Below are 14,050 nucleotides of genomic sequence, written 5' to 3'. Positions count from 1 at the left end.
TAAAAGCATATATTCCCTTGTTAGAATTTTGAAACTGCAGATTCTCTCTTTCCTACTTCTTAGGAATGTAAAGGGATTCATATTGCTTCCTACAAAATACATACATACAAACACACATTTATACTTAATTCTTTTTAATAATTGAGGGCTTTCCCTCCTTGTTAGGATTTTAGTGTTCTGAAAAGTTTATGCTCCTTCACATAAGCATTCTGAGTATACTATTCCATTGTAGAATTCTTGGGAAAGCAGCCATAAAAATGTCTATAAGATTTTAGTTGTCATTTTGAGAAGATAACTCTTTCTCTTAACACTAGAAAGTTTTAGAAGTAATAGTTCCTGGGAAGGTGATATCTATATTATTTGGCTATTTATGTGGATTTCATTGCTGAAGGATTTTTTTTTTCCTTTAACCTCCAAAAACATTTGAGGAAGTATCCTGAAATAAGAGTATTTGATTTCTTAATTAACCCCTTCATAGTTAAGTGTTCTTTTGGGCTCAAAGAGCCCAAAGCATCTAAGATCACAGATAAATTCCTCATCATCTGACTTATTAGCCAACCTTAAGTAATTTGAGAAATCCAATCTATAACATGATACCATTCTTGACCAATCTCTGTGATCAAAGATCTCAGAGTGTTAAGATTAAGTGAAACAGCAAATAATACTTTGTTCCATATAATTCACCTTCCTAGAACACCCAAAAAAGAAAGGAATCTTCACAATATGTGTCAGAGATGGCACTTTATACTTTTCAATAAGGGAAAATTAAGAAGACATATGAATAGAAAATAGCATACCATCATTTTGTTCCAGTCTGGGCATATGCTTGTAGAGCTACTGTGCTTTCCTCTTGTCTTAAATTGTTATAAGAACAGTTTAGAATAAATTTCTTTTGGATGCATAAATCTTGTATGTGGGCTTTTTTCCTTTTCTTTGTAGTGCAGATATTGGATTATCACATAATTACTCCCTTCGTGAGAAGCATTTGCCCACAGATATAGAAATATAAATGGGTAGGGGAAACTAATCAAATCTCCTCACTTAAAACTTATACAGATAACCTACATTCCAGCAACTGCATTGAGTTGCCCTAATTTAGCACAATGCAAAGTAGTATAATATAATTAAGTCAGGAAAGAGATGGTGGAACCAGATGGTGAAGTACGCTAAGTGGCAAACAAAGGAGTTAATATTTTATCTTAATTGGTAGGATAATGGGGTAAGAGAAATACAGCTGGAATAGACCAGAGAGGCCATCTAATCTGATCCTTCATTTATAGATGAGGAAACTGAGTCCCAACAAGTTTAAATGAAGCATTCAAGGTTTTGCAGTGGTTTCAGAGAATTTGAATTCATGTCTCACTTCAGAGGGAAATGTTTTAGTACCCTGAACAGGAAAGTTAAGTGGCCATGATTAATGGTCTATTTTTGGAAAGAATAGGATATGTGAAAGATATTATGCAAGTAAGGTTGGCAGGACTTGGAAATTAACTGGATAGTTTGAGATGAGGAATTGAGCATGAACTCTGGGAGCATGGTGGTGGTACACATTGTAGAAAGCAAAAAGTTTAAGGAGAAAGATGAGTAATTCTATTATGGACACGTTGAATTTTAGATGCTTCTAGGACATACAGTTCAATTGGTGAGATAGTTCTAGACTTCAGAGAGAGACCAGGATAGATCTGGGAATTATCAGTATAGAGATAATGAAGCTGATGAGGTCACTGACTGTACAGAAGAAAAGAAGGTTCAGGACTGAACCTTGGGGCACGTGCAGGGTGGGAGGTGGGATATGGCTGTACAAGAGACAGAAGAAACTATGAGACAGGTGGGTAGAGAGAACCAGGAGGGGCAATGTCATGAGAACCTAGAGAGGGAAAGAGTAGTCAGCAAGGTTAAGTCTTGCAGTGAGCTCAAGAAAAAGAACATCATAATTAGCTATCAAGAGCTAATCGGTAATTCATGAAGAGTATGTATATCCTAGGTAATTTCAACCTGTTCTCTAGACAGTTGGTTCATCATCCACAGTAAGCCTTGCTCCCTATTGTGTGGAGAGGCGACCCACCTTCCTTATTAGCACCAGCAACAATTACTGACCACCACCATCGACTGGCGGAACTGGTACAGAAATCTGAAAGTGGTGGGACAACCCCTTGACCTGTTTGAGCCCTCACAGTTACCATCCAGGGAAACTGCTTGTGCTGAGACAAGGCCAGCTTTCCCCTCCCCCCACCCCAACTGCCAGCCATCTTATCACAAAGGGTACTAAGCCAACCTTGCTGAAGGAAGAGTCATTCTGATGGACGAAAGGCAGGGTGTGCCGGATAACTTAGACTCCCCCCCCCCCGGATAAACACCCCCTTCTCCTTCTGATGGTAGTGGAGGTGGCCTGGGACCTTGGGCCCAAGAGCTTTGGGAATAACAATGCTTTCAGCCCATGTTCTTAGCCGTCGTTCTAGGAAACAGCCCTGTGAGGATGCAGCCTAGTTGCTGCTGGATACCAAGAAAATAATGTTCTTGCCATGAAGAATCCTTCAACGTGGAAAGGGATATGATTTTAATCAGTGAAAATGTCATTTGAAAGGAAGCATTATGGAGGTGGGGTAGAGTCAAGGTGGCAGAGGGAGAGGTAACAACTTTAGCTTTCCTAAAAATTGTGCCATGGTGACATAAAAAATGTGCCAAGTGAATTCTGAATGGGACTGTCAAGAAAAAAATCACAGTAAATCATGTTTCCAGCTCAGAGCACCTTAAGAAGATAAAGATCTGGAGACAGTGGGAGTCAGGTCCAGCTGGGAGAGCAGCAGTGGATACAGCCTCAGGTTATAGAGGTTCCAGCAATGGCTATGAATAGCTCCAAGACACAGGATACTGAAAAGTCAGACAAAAAGAAATCTCCTGAACTAGCATTGAGAAATGGAACAGGGGCCATCTATTACCCAGATCTATATCACAGGAGTGGCCACAATTACAAGGGAGCAAGAACCCTGCCCAAGTAAGAACTAGAGGATAGACCGGTAGGGCAGGGATCCTACCCATCCCCAGATCATACTACTTTGGAAGCACCAAAAACTTCCAGGCCCCCAGATTGATCTGTGAAAGAAATAAAAGAGAGAGGACATAAAAGAGAGAGGATTAGACTAGACCCTCTCCCAAAAGTAAGCAGAACTCAATGCAACATAAAGGGCAAAGTCAAGAAACAGGCTGGAAAAATGAACAAGAAACAACATAAGATTCTGATGATAAAAATTTACTCTGGTGACACAACCCAAACTCAGTAGAAAATGACTTGAAAACATTTACAAGCATTGCCTCAAAGATTGGACAATGCCATAACAAAATTCCTGGACCAATTAGAGAAAGAGATTTCTTTAGAAAGAGCAATTTTTGAAAAATCAAATAAGAGCAGGAGAAAAAATTGGGGAAAAATAAAAATTTTGCAAGAGAATTAACGTATTCTGGTAAAAGAAGAGCAAAAAATACTCAGGAAAATTCCTCATTGTTAGTTACATGGAAATTAATGATTGTTAGACATCAAGAAACAAAAAAGTGAAAAGTTAAAAACAATTAGAAGAAAATACAAGTGTCTCATAGGAAAAACAACCAATGATTTGAACAGAATTGGTAAAAAAAAAAAAAAAAAAACAAAAACACACACACACACACATTATGTTTCATAAAATTATAATGGAAAATTGTCCAGATATTTTAGAGATGGAGAAAGTAGAAACTGAAAAAAATCTACTTCTTTTCTCTTCAATGAAATTCCAAAATGAGAGCTCCTAGGAATATTGTAACCAAGATCCAGAGCTCTTAGGTCATGGAGAAAAGACTGAAGGCAGCTAGAAAGAACTAATTCAAATTTCACAAAGCCATAGTCAGGAACACACAAAAGTAAGCCGCTATGATGATAGGAAGTGGAGTAGCTGGAATATTTTTTGGAAGGCAAAGGACCTAGGATTATAACAAAGAATAATCTACCTAGCAAAACTGAGTGTAATATTATAGGAGAAAATGTGAGTATTTAATGAAATGGAGGAGTTTCATGATGAAAAGACCAGAGCTGAATAGAAAATTTGATGTTCAAACCCAACTGAAGCAACATGTCAATATGAGTGAAAAATCATGAAGAGCTAAACAGGTTCAACTGTTTACATTCTTGTTTGAATGCTTTCTAAGAACTTCATTGTCACTAGTCAGTAGGGCAGTTAGAGTCTACTTAACAGAAGGCATGAATGGGGAGTCATTATATTGGGATGACAAAAGATGAAGAATGGAAGAGCAAAAAAGAGTTATATTGGGAAAAGGGGGTTAAGGAAGGGAAGAATAGGGAAAATTCTGTCACATAAATGAGGTATGCATGGAAGAGTTAATAAAATGGAGAAGTAGGTAATGGGGATGAAGAACAGGTAATATTTGAACCTTATTCTCATGTTATTCATCTGGTTCAAAGAGAAAAGAATATACACACAAGTATGGGTATAGAAATTAATCTTAACCAACTGGGAAGTAGGAAGGAAAGATGAGGTGGGATATAAGAGTGTAAGGATAGATTAAAGGAGATGGTCAAAAGCAAAAGATATTCTTGGAGGGAATGGTATAAAAAAGAGAAGAATCAATATAAATAATAGGATGGAGGGAAATACACAGTTAATACTCAAAGAAGTGAATGTGAATAGGACAGCCAAATGGCAGAGAAACCAGAATTCAATCTTACTGTTTACCAAAAACATTATAAAACAGAACACAAAATTAAAATAAGGGACTGAAGCAGAGTCTGTTTTGCTTTAGCTGAAATAAAAAAGGCAGAGGTAGCAATCATGATTTCAGATAAAGCCAAAACAAAAATATCTCTATTTAAAAGAGATTATCAGGGAAACTATATTTTGCTAAAAAGTACTGTAGACAGTAAATTAATATCAGTACTGAAATATATATATCAAATAGCATAGCATCCAAATTCTTGAAGGAAAAGTTGAATGGGTTAAAGGAGGAAATAGACAGTAAAGCTATATTAGTGGGAGACCTCAGTTTACTTCTTTTAGACCCAAATAAATCTAACTATAAAATAAACAGGAAGGGTTATTTCATAAATTAAAATGTATATACATGCATATAAAACTATTGATAAGAAACATAGTCTATGGGAAGGAAGTTGAGATGAATAAAATTTTAGAAAAGTTAGATAAAGGTAGGCTTCTAAAGCATTGAATGGGAAGAGAAGGGGATATAATTATTTTTCAGCTGTGCACAACACTTTCCCAAAAATTGAACTAGTATATCAGGGCATAAGAACCTCATAAGCAAATGCAGAAAGTAGAAATATTAAATGTATCCTTTTTCTGAACATTATACAATGAAAATTGCATTTAATATGAAGAAAGCATAAATTAAAAATTTATTGGAAATGAAATAACCTAATCTTAAAGAACGGGTCAAAGAACAAATCTAGAAATAATCAATAATTTAATTTTAGATAATAAAAATAAGGCAACATAGCAGATTTTGTGAGTGGCAGATAAAGTAGTTCTTAGGGGGAAATTTGAGTCCCTGTCAGCCAAGTATCAATAAAAGAAATAATGAATATCATCTTAAAAAGCAAATCCTGGAAACCAAGAAATTAAAAACCTCCAACTAAAAACCAAAATTGGAATCTTGAAAAATCAAAAGAAAAAATTAACAGAATTAAAAGTTTGGTGACAGACCTGCCAAAGGCTCCACTAAGTCTTATGGATAGAGACTTTTAAAAATCCAGGTCCCATGGGATCACAAAGACCTAGAGGGAGTTCTGATCACTTGAGACCTAATTAGAGCTTATTCTGAGCTCCACACCAAATAGATAGACTTGGAAGTGATGCGCTTTATATGGCTCATTAAAATATCAAGATGGGGAATATGATTTCTCTCAAATGTGAGAAGTGACAGAACAAGTAAAAGAAGCTTATGCATGCATCTAAAATTAACTGGATCATCTCCTTATCTGATATATTCTCCAAAGCTTAGCCAACAGGTGGGACTCTGGCCTTTGTTTTTTATCTCTCATCAGTCATGCTCTAATTGAGGCCTTCTGCTTGTATATGGCTTTCCCTAGCCTATACAACATTACATTATCAATATAATTGTAGATTTCCACACCCTCAAGAATCGAAGTCTCTTTTGGACCTTTGATTACCAACCTGAGCAAGGATGATAAAGGTGTACCCTGGGCTTTGATCTCCTCCTGCCTCCGCCATTTTGCCCTGTGCTTTAGCTGCCTTCATATGCTAGATCTTGCCTCAGTAGCCGTGGCCTCTAAACTCTAGAGTATGCTGGGGCCTCCAGTTTGATTTCCCTTTGTTTCCTTTTCAGATGTGCCTCTGAATCTGATCTTTGATACCATGCTTATGAGTTGGTACCCTTCTTCACTTCCACGTGGTTTTCACATCTGTTCTGTGTTGTCTCCTCGTGCTAGAATATAAGCAACTATCTTTTTTTCTTGCATTTGTATCTACCTCACTCAGCAAATAGCTGACATATAGTAAATGGTTAATAAATGCTTGTTGAATGTTGATTAACTTGCATCATTCATGATTATGGATAAAATTAATGAGATCACTAACTCTTTGCCACTTGCCTGACGCCTACTCTGTTGATGTCATAAATGGCTATGGCATTAAAAAAGTTTATTGACTTCTCTTAATTATATATTATAAATAGCCTATTATTGTTCACTTTCACCAGCCACAAAGGGCTGTCATAAAGGGAGTTTGTATAATGAAAAATTCTAGTCTCTTATCTCTATTACTTTGGAGGCAACACTTTTTTTTTTTTTTTTATAGTAACTTTTTATTGACAGAACCCATGCCAGGGTAATTTTTTTTACAACATTATCCCTTGCACTCACTTCTGTTCTGATTTTTCCCTCCCCCCCTCCTCCTCCTGCCCTAGATGGCAAGCAGTCCTATATATGTTGAATATGTCCTAGTATATCCTAGATACAATGTATGTGTGCAGATCCAAACAGTACTCTTGTTGCACAGGGAGAATTGGATTCAGAAGGTAGAAGTAACCCGGGAAGAAAAACAAAAATGCAAACAGTTTACATTCATTTCCCAGTGTTTTTTCTTTGGCTGTAGCTGCTACTGTCCATCATTGATCAATTGAAACTGAATTAGGTCTCTTTGTCAAAGAAATCCACTTCCATCAGAATACATCCTCATACAGTATCGTTGTTGACGTATATAATGATCTCTTGGTTCTGCTCATTTCATTTAGCATCGGTTCATGTAATTCTCTCCAAGCCTCTCTGTATTCATTCTGCTGGTCATTTCTTACAGAACAATAATATTCCATAACATTCATATACCACAATTTACCAAACCATTCTCCAATTGATGGGCATCCATTCATTTTCCAGTTTCTAGCCACTACAAACAGGGCTGCCACAAACATTTTGACACATACAGGTCCCTTTCCCTTCTTTAGTATCTCCTTGGGGTGTAACCCCAGTAGAAACACTGCTGGATCAAGAGGTATGCACAGTTTGATAACTTTTTGAGCATAGTTCCAAACTACTCTCCAAAATGGTTGGATTCGTTCACAACTCCACCAACAATGCATCAATGTCCCAGTTTTCCCGCATCCCCTCCAACAATCATCATTATTTTTTCCTGTCATCTTAGCCAATCTGACAGGTGTGTAGTGGTATCTCAGAGTTGTCTTAATTTGCATTTCTCTGATTAATAATGATTTGGAACACTCTTTCATATGAGTGGTAATAATTTCAATTTCATCATCTGAAAATTGTCTGTTCATATCCTTTGACCATTTGTCAATTGGAGAATGGCTTGGTTTCTTATAAATTAGAGTCAGTTCTCTATATATTTTGGAAATGAGGCCTTTATCAGAACCTTTAACTGTGAAGATGTTTTCCCAGTTTGTTGCTTCCCTTCTAATCTTGTTTGCATTAGTTTTGTTTGTATATTAGTTTTTTAATTTGATGTAATCAAAATTTTCTATTTTGTGATCAATAGTGATCTCTAGTTCGTCTTTAGTCACAAATTTCTTCCTCCTCCACAAGTCTGAGAGATAAACTATCCTATGTTCCTCCAATTTGTTTATAATCTCGTTCTTTATGTCTAAATCATGGACCCATTTTGATCTTATCTTGGTATACGGTATTAAGTGTGGGTCCATGCCTAATTTCTGCCATACTAATTTCCAGTTATTCCAGCAGTTTTTGTCAAATAATGAATTCTTATCCCAAAATAGGATCTTTGGGTTTGTCAAACACTAGATTGCTATAGGAGGCAACACCTTTCTTTCTGCCATTGGAACTGATACTCCCAGGGCTTCTATTTGGATGTATCCACAATAACCATCATGTAGCTGGTATATGTGCCTATATAGGTAGTTACCATTAGGAGTTCATATCCATGTACCCTGGTATACACACACTCCGTTAGCCACCACAACTGTTATACAGATAAAGTTCTCTACCTATCTTTACCTGAGCAAATGTGATCTCTTGAGGTCCTTTTTACATAATTATCATGCAAGATTGGACTACCTTTCGACTTTTATTGTCCCTGATAAATAATAACCTTCCTGCCAGAAATAGCAACCCTTTCTATAATATATTGCCACTGTTTCCAAGCCATCATGATTTAGGCATATGACTTTTCAGCCCCCTTAGGGTACAAGTATTTAAAACTACCCTAGGGATACTTATCCTGACAGTCCCTCAAATCTATAAAGGCAGATGGCTGATTTGATATGGTCATATAGGGTAGGAGTCTTTAAATAATGTCTGAAATTTAATTAGGGCAAAAGGACTCTTCCCGATCTGGTGCAGATAACAATCTTGTTAACACCCCCATAAACTACCAATCATATTGTTTCTCTTGTTTCAAGAACAATAATTAAGCCTTCTTATAAGAAAGGGTGTTCTTACTCTCTGCCCATGTAATGTGGCAGACATAGCATATCATCTCTAGAAAGACAGCTGCTGGTGCTATCTCATTCTATTTTTGTGGTAATCTGGTAGAGAAAACTCTAAGGCCATTCCGGGAGAGGTTTGCTCAAAAAACAGGATCTTTTTATATCTAAAACAAAAAAGGAATGGTAGTCATGGTTTAAGGTATAAATTCAGTCACCAAAGTCCATCAATTTTAAATTATTTACTCACTTCTCTATTATCCCCTGTGGGGAATCATGACAAAAGAAAAATCATTGTTGTGAGATCAAATATGCAGAATTCCTCATTTTGGCTGCTAAAAAAAAAAAATTTTCATCTGACTTTGCTAGGCCCGATCTACTGTAAGCTCTCCAAAAGATTAGATTCTGCAACTGACAAAAGTTGTCTTCCCCCATTTAATCATACTGTAATTAGTCTTGTTCTGATGAATCATGAATCAAAACGCTAAAAGCTTTTTGTCCTGTAGCCTCTCAAGTTCCTGTGTAATAAAGATGTTCCAACTCCTGAGCCTCTTAAAGAGGAAGTCATTCCCTGGGAGGTAGTATCCCTGGAGAATAGTAATGGATAGCCCTGAGGCTCTCTTCCCACAACTCACAAGCTTTATCTTCTTTCCTTTTCTTATTGTCTTTCCTAATTGTCCCAGTCTCAGCTGGATTCATCTCTGCCTGCTAGATCTAGGGTTCAGAGATCACATTTCCTATCTACTGCTATCATCTTGCTGTTACTAGATCCATAAATCACTTCTCAACCTTCAAGACATGGCCTTTAATAAACCAGAAAGTATATTCTTATTTAGCTAAGTTCTTAAATATGCAAACTAATTTTCATTTTCTTTAGGTTAGCTATCCTGTTTTTCAAGAATCATTAAAAGTAAGGGATAGTCAATTTTGTAATGATATTCCATTTCCTTTCTATCCAACTTCTTTAAATTAATCTTACGGTGTCAACGGAATAACATCCTTATCACATTATATACCATAGGTACCAATTTAAATCCTGGTCTATTCTTCAGATAGTTTTATTTCTCTGAACTCTTAACTAGTTTCATATGAATTCCCCATAATGGTTTCACTATTGCAGGTTGATAATAATAAACATAATGATTCACCATCACATAATGCTTTGAATTTTACAGAGCATTTCCATTCTCTAAATTCTGAGGTGGTAGTACATATGTTATTATCTCCCATTTTATAAATATTTAAGCTTTTTTTATTCAAAACATATGCAAGGATAATTTTTCAACATTGACCCTTGCAAAACCTTGTATTCCAATTTCTCCCTACTCTTCCCCAACTCTTCCACTAGATGGCAAGTAATCTATGTTAAACATGTTAAAAATATATGTTAAATCCAATATATGCATACATATTTATACAATTATTTTGATGCACAAGAAAAATCAGATAAAAAGGGGAAATAAATGAGAAAGAAAATAAAATATAAACAAACAACAACAAAAAGAATGAAAATGCTATGTTGTGATCCACACTCACTTCCCACAGTCTTCTCTATGGGTATAGATGGCTCTCTTCATCACAAGATCATTGGAACTGGCCCGAGTCATCTCATTGTTGAAAAGAGTCACATTCATTAGAATTGATCATCCTATGATATTGATGTCATATACAGTGACCTCCTGGTTCTGCTCATTTCACTTAGCATCAGCTCATGTAAGTCTCTGCAGACCTGTCTAAAATCATCTTCCTGATCATTTGTTATAGAACAATGCTATTCCATAACATTCACGTATTATAACTTATTCAGATATTCCCCAACTGATGAGCATCCATTCAGTTTACAGTTTCTTGCTACTACGAAAAGGACTGCTACAAACATTTTTGCACATGTGGGTTCCTTTCCCTCCTTTATGATCTCTTTAGCATACCAGCCCAGGAGAGATAATGCTGGGTCAAAGGATATGCCCGTTAGGCAGAATTCCAACAGTTCCACCAACATGTCTCAGTTTTCCCACATCCCCTCCAACAGTTCCTTCTCTGGCTATTGCTGAGAATAGCAAAAATCATTTACAGCTGGTCAGCCTAGAAAATGACTATTACTTTGTACATAATACACTTCACTTTGCTTAAGTTCACGGGGGATTTTTGTAGGTTGTTTTTGTTTGTTTGTTTGTTTTTTGGAGAGCATCCTGCTCATCATTTCCCATAGAACAATATCACATAACACAATTTATTCATCTATTTCTCAGTTGATTGGCATCCCTTCAAATTTTTTTTTTTTTTTGTCTTGAGAAGAGAGCTGCTTTAAAAAAAAAAATCTCTTTTAGTATTCATGCCTAGTAGTGGTATGGTTAGATGAAAGGATATACATAAATTTATAACTTTTTGGGCATAGATCATATTTTTTGATTATTTATCATTTGGGGCATGACTCTTATTATAAATTTGACTCAGTTTCCTCTATTGTTGAGAAATGAAGCCTTATCAGAAAAACTTGCTTCAAAATTCTTTTTTATAATTACTATTGCTAACTGTATTTCCCCTCCATTTATTCTTTCCTTTCACTCTGTCCCTCCTCAAGTGTTTTGGTACTAATCACCCCTCCCTGAAATATGGTCTCTTTTATTACCCTCCCTCCTTCCCATATCCCATTTCTCTCCTATTCCCTTAGGGTAAGATAGATTTCTATACCCATATTGAATATGTATATTATTTCTTCTTTGAACCAGTTCTGATGAGAGTAAGGTTCACTCCCTTTCCTTCTTCTCCCTTTCTTCCCTTCCATTGTAAAAGTTTTTTCTTGCCTCTTTTTATGGCAGATAATTTATATCATTCCACTCCTCCCTTTCTCTTTCTCCCAGTACATTCCTCTTTCCTTTAATTTAATAATTTTTTAAAGATACTATCCCTTCATATTCAACTCACACCTGTCCCTCTGTCTATAAACACTCCTTTTAACTACCATAATAATGAGAAAGTTCTAATGAGTTAACTGGTATCATTCTCCCACATAGAAATGTAAACATAAACTTTATTAAGCCTTTTAGGATATTACTTTCCTGATTACCTTCTTATGCTTTTCTTGGATCCTATATTTGCAAATCAGATTTTCTATTCAGCTCTGGGCTTTTCTTCACAAATACTTGAAAATTCTCTATTTCATTGAATGACTACCTTTTCCTCTGAAGAATTACACTCAATTTTGCTGGATAGGTGATTCTTGATTGCAATCCTAGTTTCATTGTTCTCTGGAATATCATATTCCAAATCCTCTGGTCCTTAATGTAGGAAGCTGTTAAATCTTGTGTTATCCTGCCTATGGCTCTATTATACTCGAATTGTTTCTTTTTGGATGCTTACAATATTTTCTCCTTGACCTGGGAGTTCCAGAATTTGGCTGTAATATTCCTGGGAGTTTTCATTTTGGGATTTCTTTCAGGAGATGATCAGTGGATTCTTTCCATTTCTAGTTTACCCTGTGGTTCTAGAGTATCAGAATAGTTTTCCTTGATAATTTCTTGAAAGATGATGTCCAGGCTTTTTTTTCCAATCATGACTTTCAGGTAGACCATTAATTTTAAAATCATCTCTCCTGGATCTATTTTCCAGGGTAGTTGTTTTTCCAATGAGATATTTCATACTTTTTTCTATTCTTTTTTTTTTTTTTTTTTTTTTTTTTTTTTTGCTTTATTGTATCTTGATTCCTTATAGTCATTAGCTTCCATTTGCTCAATTCTAATTTTTAAGGAAGTATTGCCATATTGTTAATTCCCTTTTCAATTTTTTTTCTCATATCTCTTTTTCCTCTTTTTTTTTTTTTTAAAGTCTGTTTGTTGCTTCAGCATAAGAGATTGTACTGTAGCAATTATAAAAGACAGAACATATTGAAAAAAGTATCCACTTGGAGTAAAAAAAACCTGGGTTCAAATCTTGGTTCAGACATTTACCAGATAACTAACTAGGGTAAATCCCCAAGACCTTTAAAAAAAAAAAAATCATTCATGAAATGGAGATAATAACATTTATACCACCATCTCAGAGTTTAGAGAATGGAAATGCTTTGTAAAATTCTAAGCACAACTTTGTTTTTTAAGACATTCTCCTGATTAGCTTTTTATATTTCTTTTTTGTGCCACTCTCAGTTCTTTTCCTAATTCTTCTTCTTTTTCTCACTTGATTTTTAAAATTCATTCCATAGCCTGAGACTAATTCTTATTTTTCTTAGAGACTTTGGATGTAAGAGATTTGACTTGGATATCTTCTTCTGAGTGTGTTTTGATTCCCCCTTGTCACTTAAAATGGTCAGAAACTTTTTTTGTTGTCTGCTCATCTTTCTATTCCTATTCCTATCACCCAGCTTTTAACTCTTTGTTAAAGTAGGGCTCTGTTTCCACGGTGGAGGATGCACTGTCCTGTCCCAAGCTTCAGGGCTTTTCAGCTGTTTTCAGAGGTTCTTCTAGGGTTCTGACCACAAGCCCCCTTTCTGGAGTTGTCAGGAGTGTTCCCCATCCCAGTGCAGCTGTAAGATCTAGTGTTCTAAAGCTTCAGAGTCCTGTTTCACTGGCGCTGGGGCTGAAGTGTGGCTGGGATGGTGCGCTGTACTCTCAGTATGTTAGACCTTTTGTGCTGACCTTCCTTTGGTGTCTCTGGGCTGAGAGGTCTAGAAAACACCAGTATTGAGGCTGATTCAGAGATCCCAAAGTCTGTTCCTGTTTTACTGGCCTGGGGCCTGAGGCTGAGGCTGTGCTGGAACAGCATTCTGGACCCCCACCCTTTACAGACCTTTTTTCCTGACCTTCTAAGTTGTCTTCAGCTGGAAAATGCTCAACTCTATCTTTTTGTGTGTTCTGATGCTACAATTTGTTTAGAGTCCTTATTTAAAGGAATTTGGAGCTGTTTGGGGGAAGAGTTTGGGCGAGTTCTGCCTTTGTTCCACCATTCTGGTTCTGCCTTGAGGGATTTTTCTTAAGGCAAACAAGCTTTAATTTAGGATGTACAAAAAATATTTATATCTCCTTTTAGGATGGCAAAAAATAGGAATCTAAATAAAAAAAATCGCTGAATAAATTATAGTATGTAATTGTAATGGAATACTGTTGTACTATATTGTTTCAAGAAATCTTGAGAAAACTTG

General features: G+C 36.1%; 1 protein-coding gene and 1 long non-coding RNA gene across 3 annotated transcripts in view; one reads left to right on the top strand and one right to left on the bottom strand.

Moving 5' to 3' along the window:
* The window catches only part of LOC116422362, a 52,051-nt gene extending 49,710 nt beyond the window's left edge, over positions 1-2,341 (bottom strand). The window contains exon 1 of the long non-coding RNA XR_004232969.1: positions 2,276-2,341. This is a non-coding gene — a long non-coding RNA (uncharacterized LOC116422362). The remainder of the gene's footprint in view (positions 1-2,275) is intronic.
* DCBLD2 (discoidin, CUB and LCCL domain containing 2) overlaps positions 1-14,050 on the top strand; it is a 97,379-nt gene that overhangs the window by 67,293 nt on the left and 16,036 nt on the right. The gene's annotated exons all lie outside the window — the stretch shown is intronic.

This window comes from Sarcophilus harrisii, chromosome 3 (genome assembly GCF_902635505.1).
Source record: "Sarcophilus harrisii chromosome 3, mSarHar1.11, whole genome shotgun sequence".
NCBI lineage: Eukaryota > Metazoa > Chordata > Mammalia > Dasyuromorphia > Dasyuridae > Sarcophilus > Sarcophilus harrisii.
The sequence above is the reverse complement of the archived record's forward strand: the minus strand, read 5'-3'. Positions and strand labels throughout refer to the sequence as shown.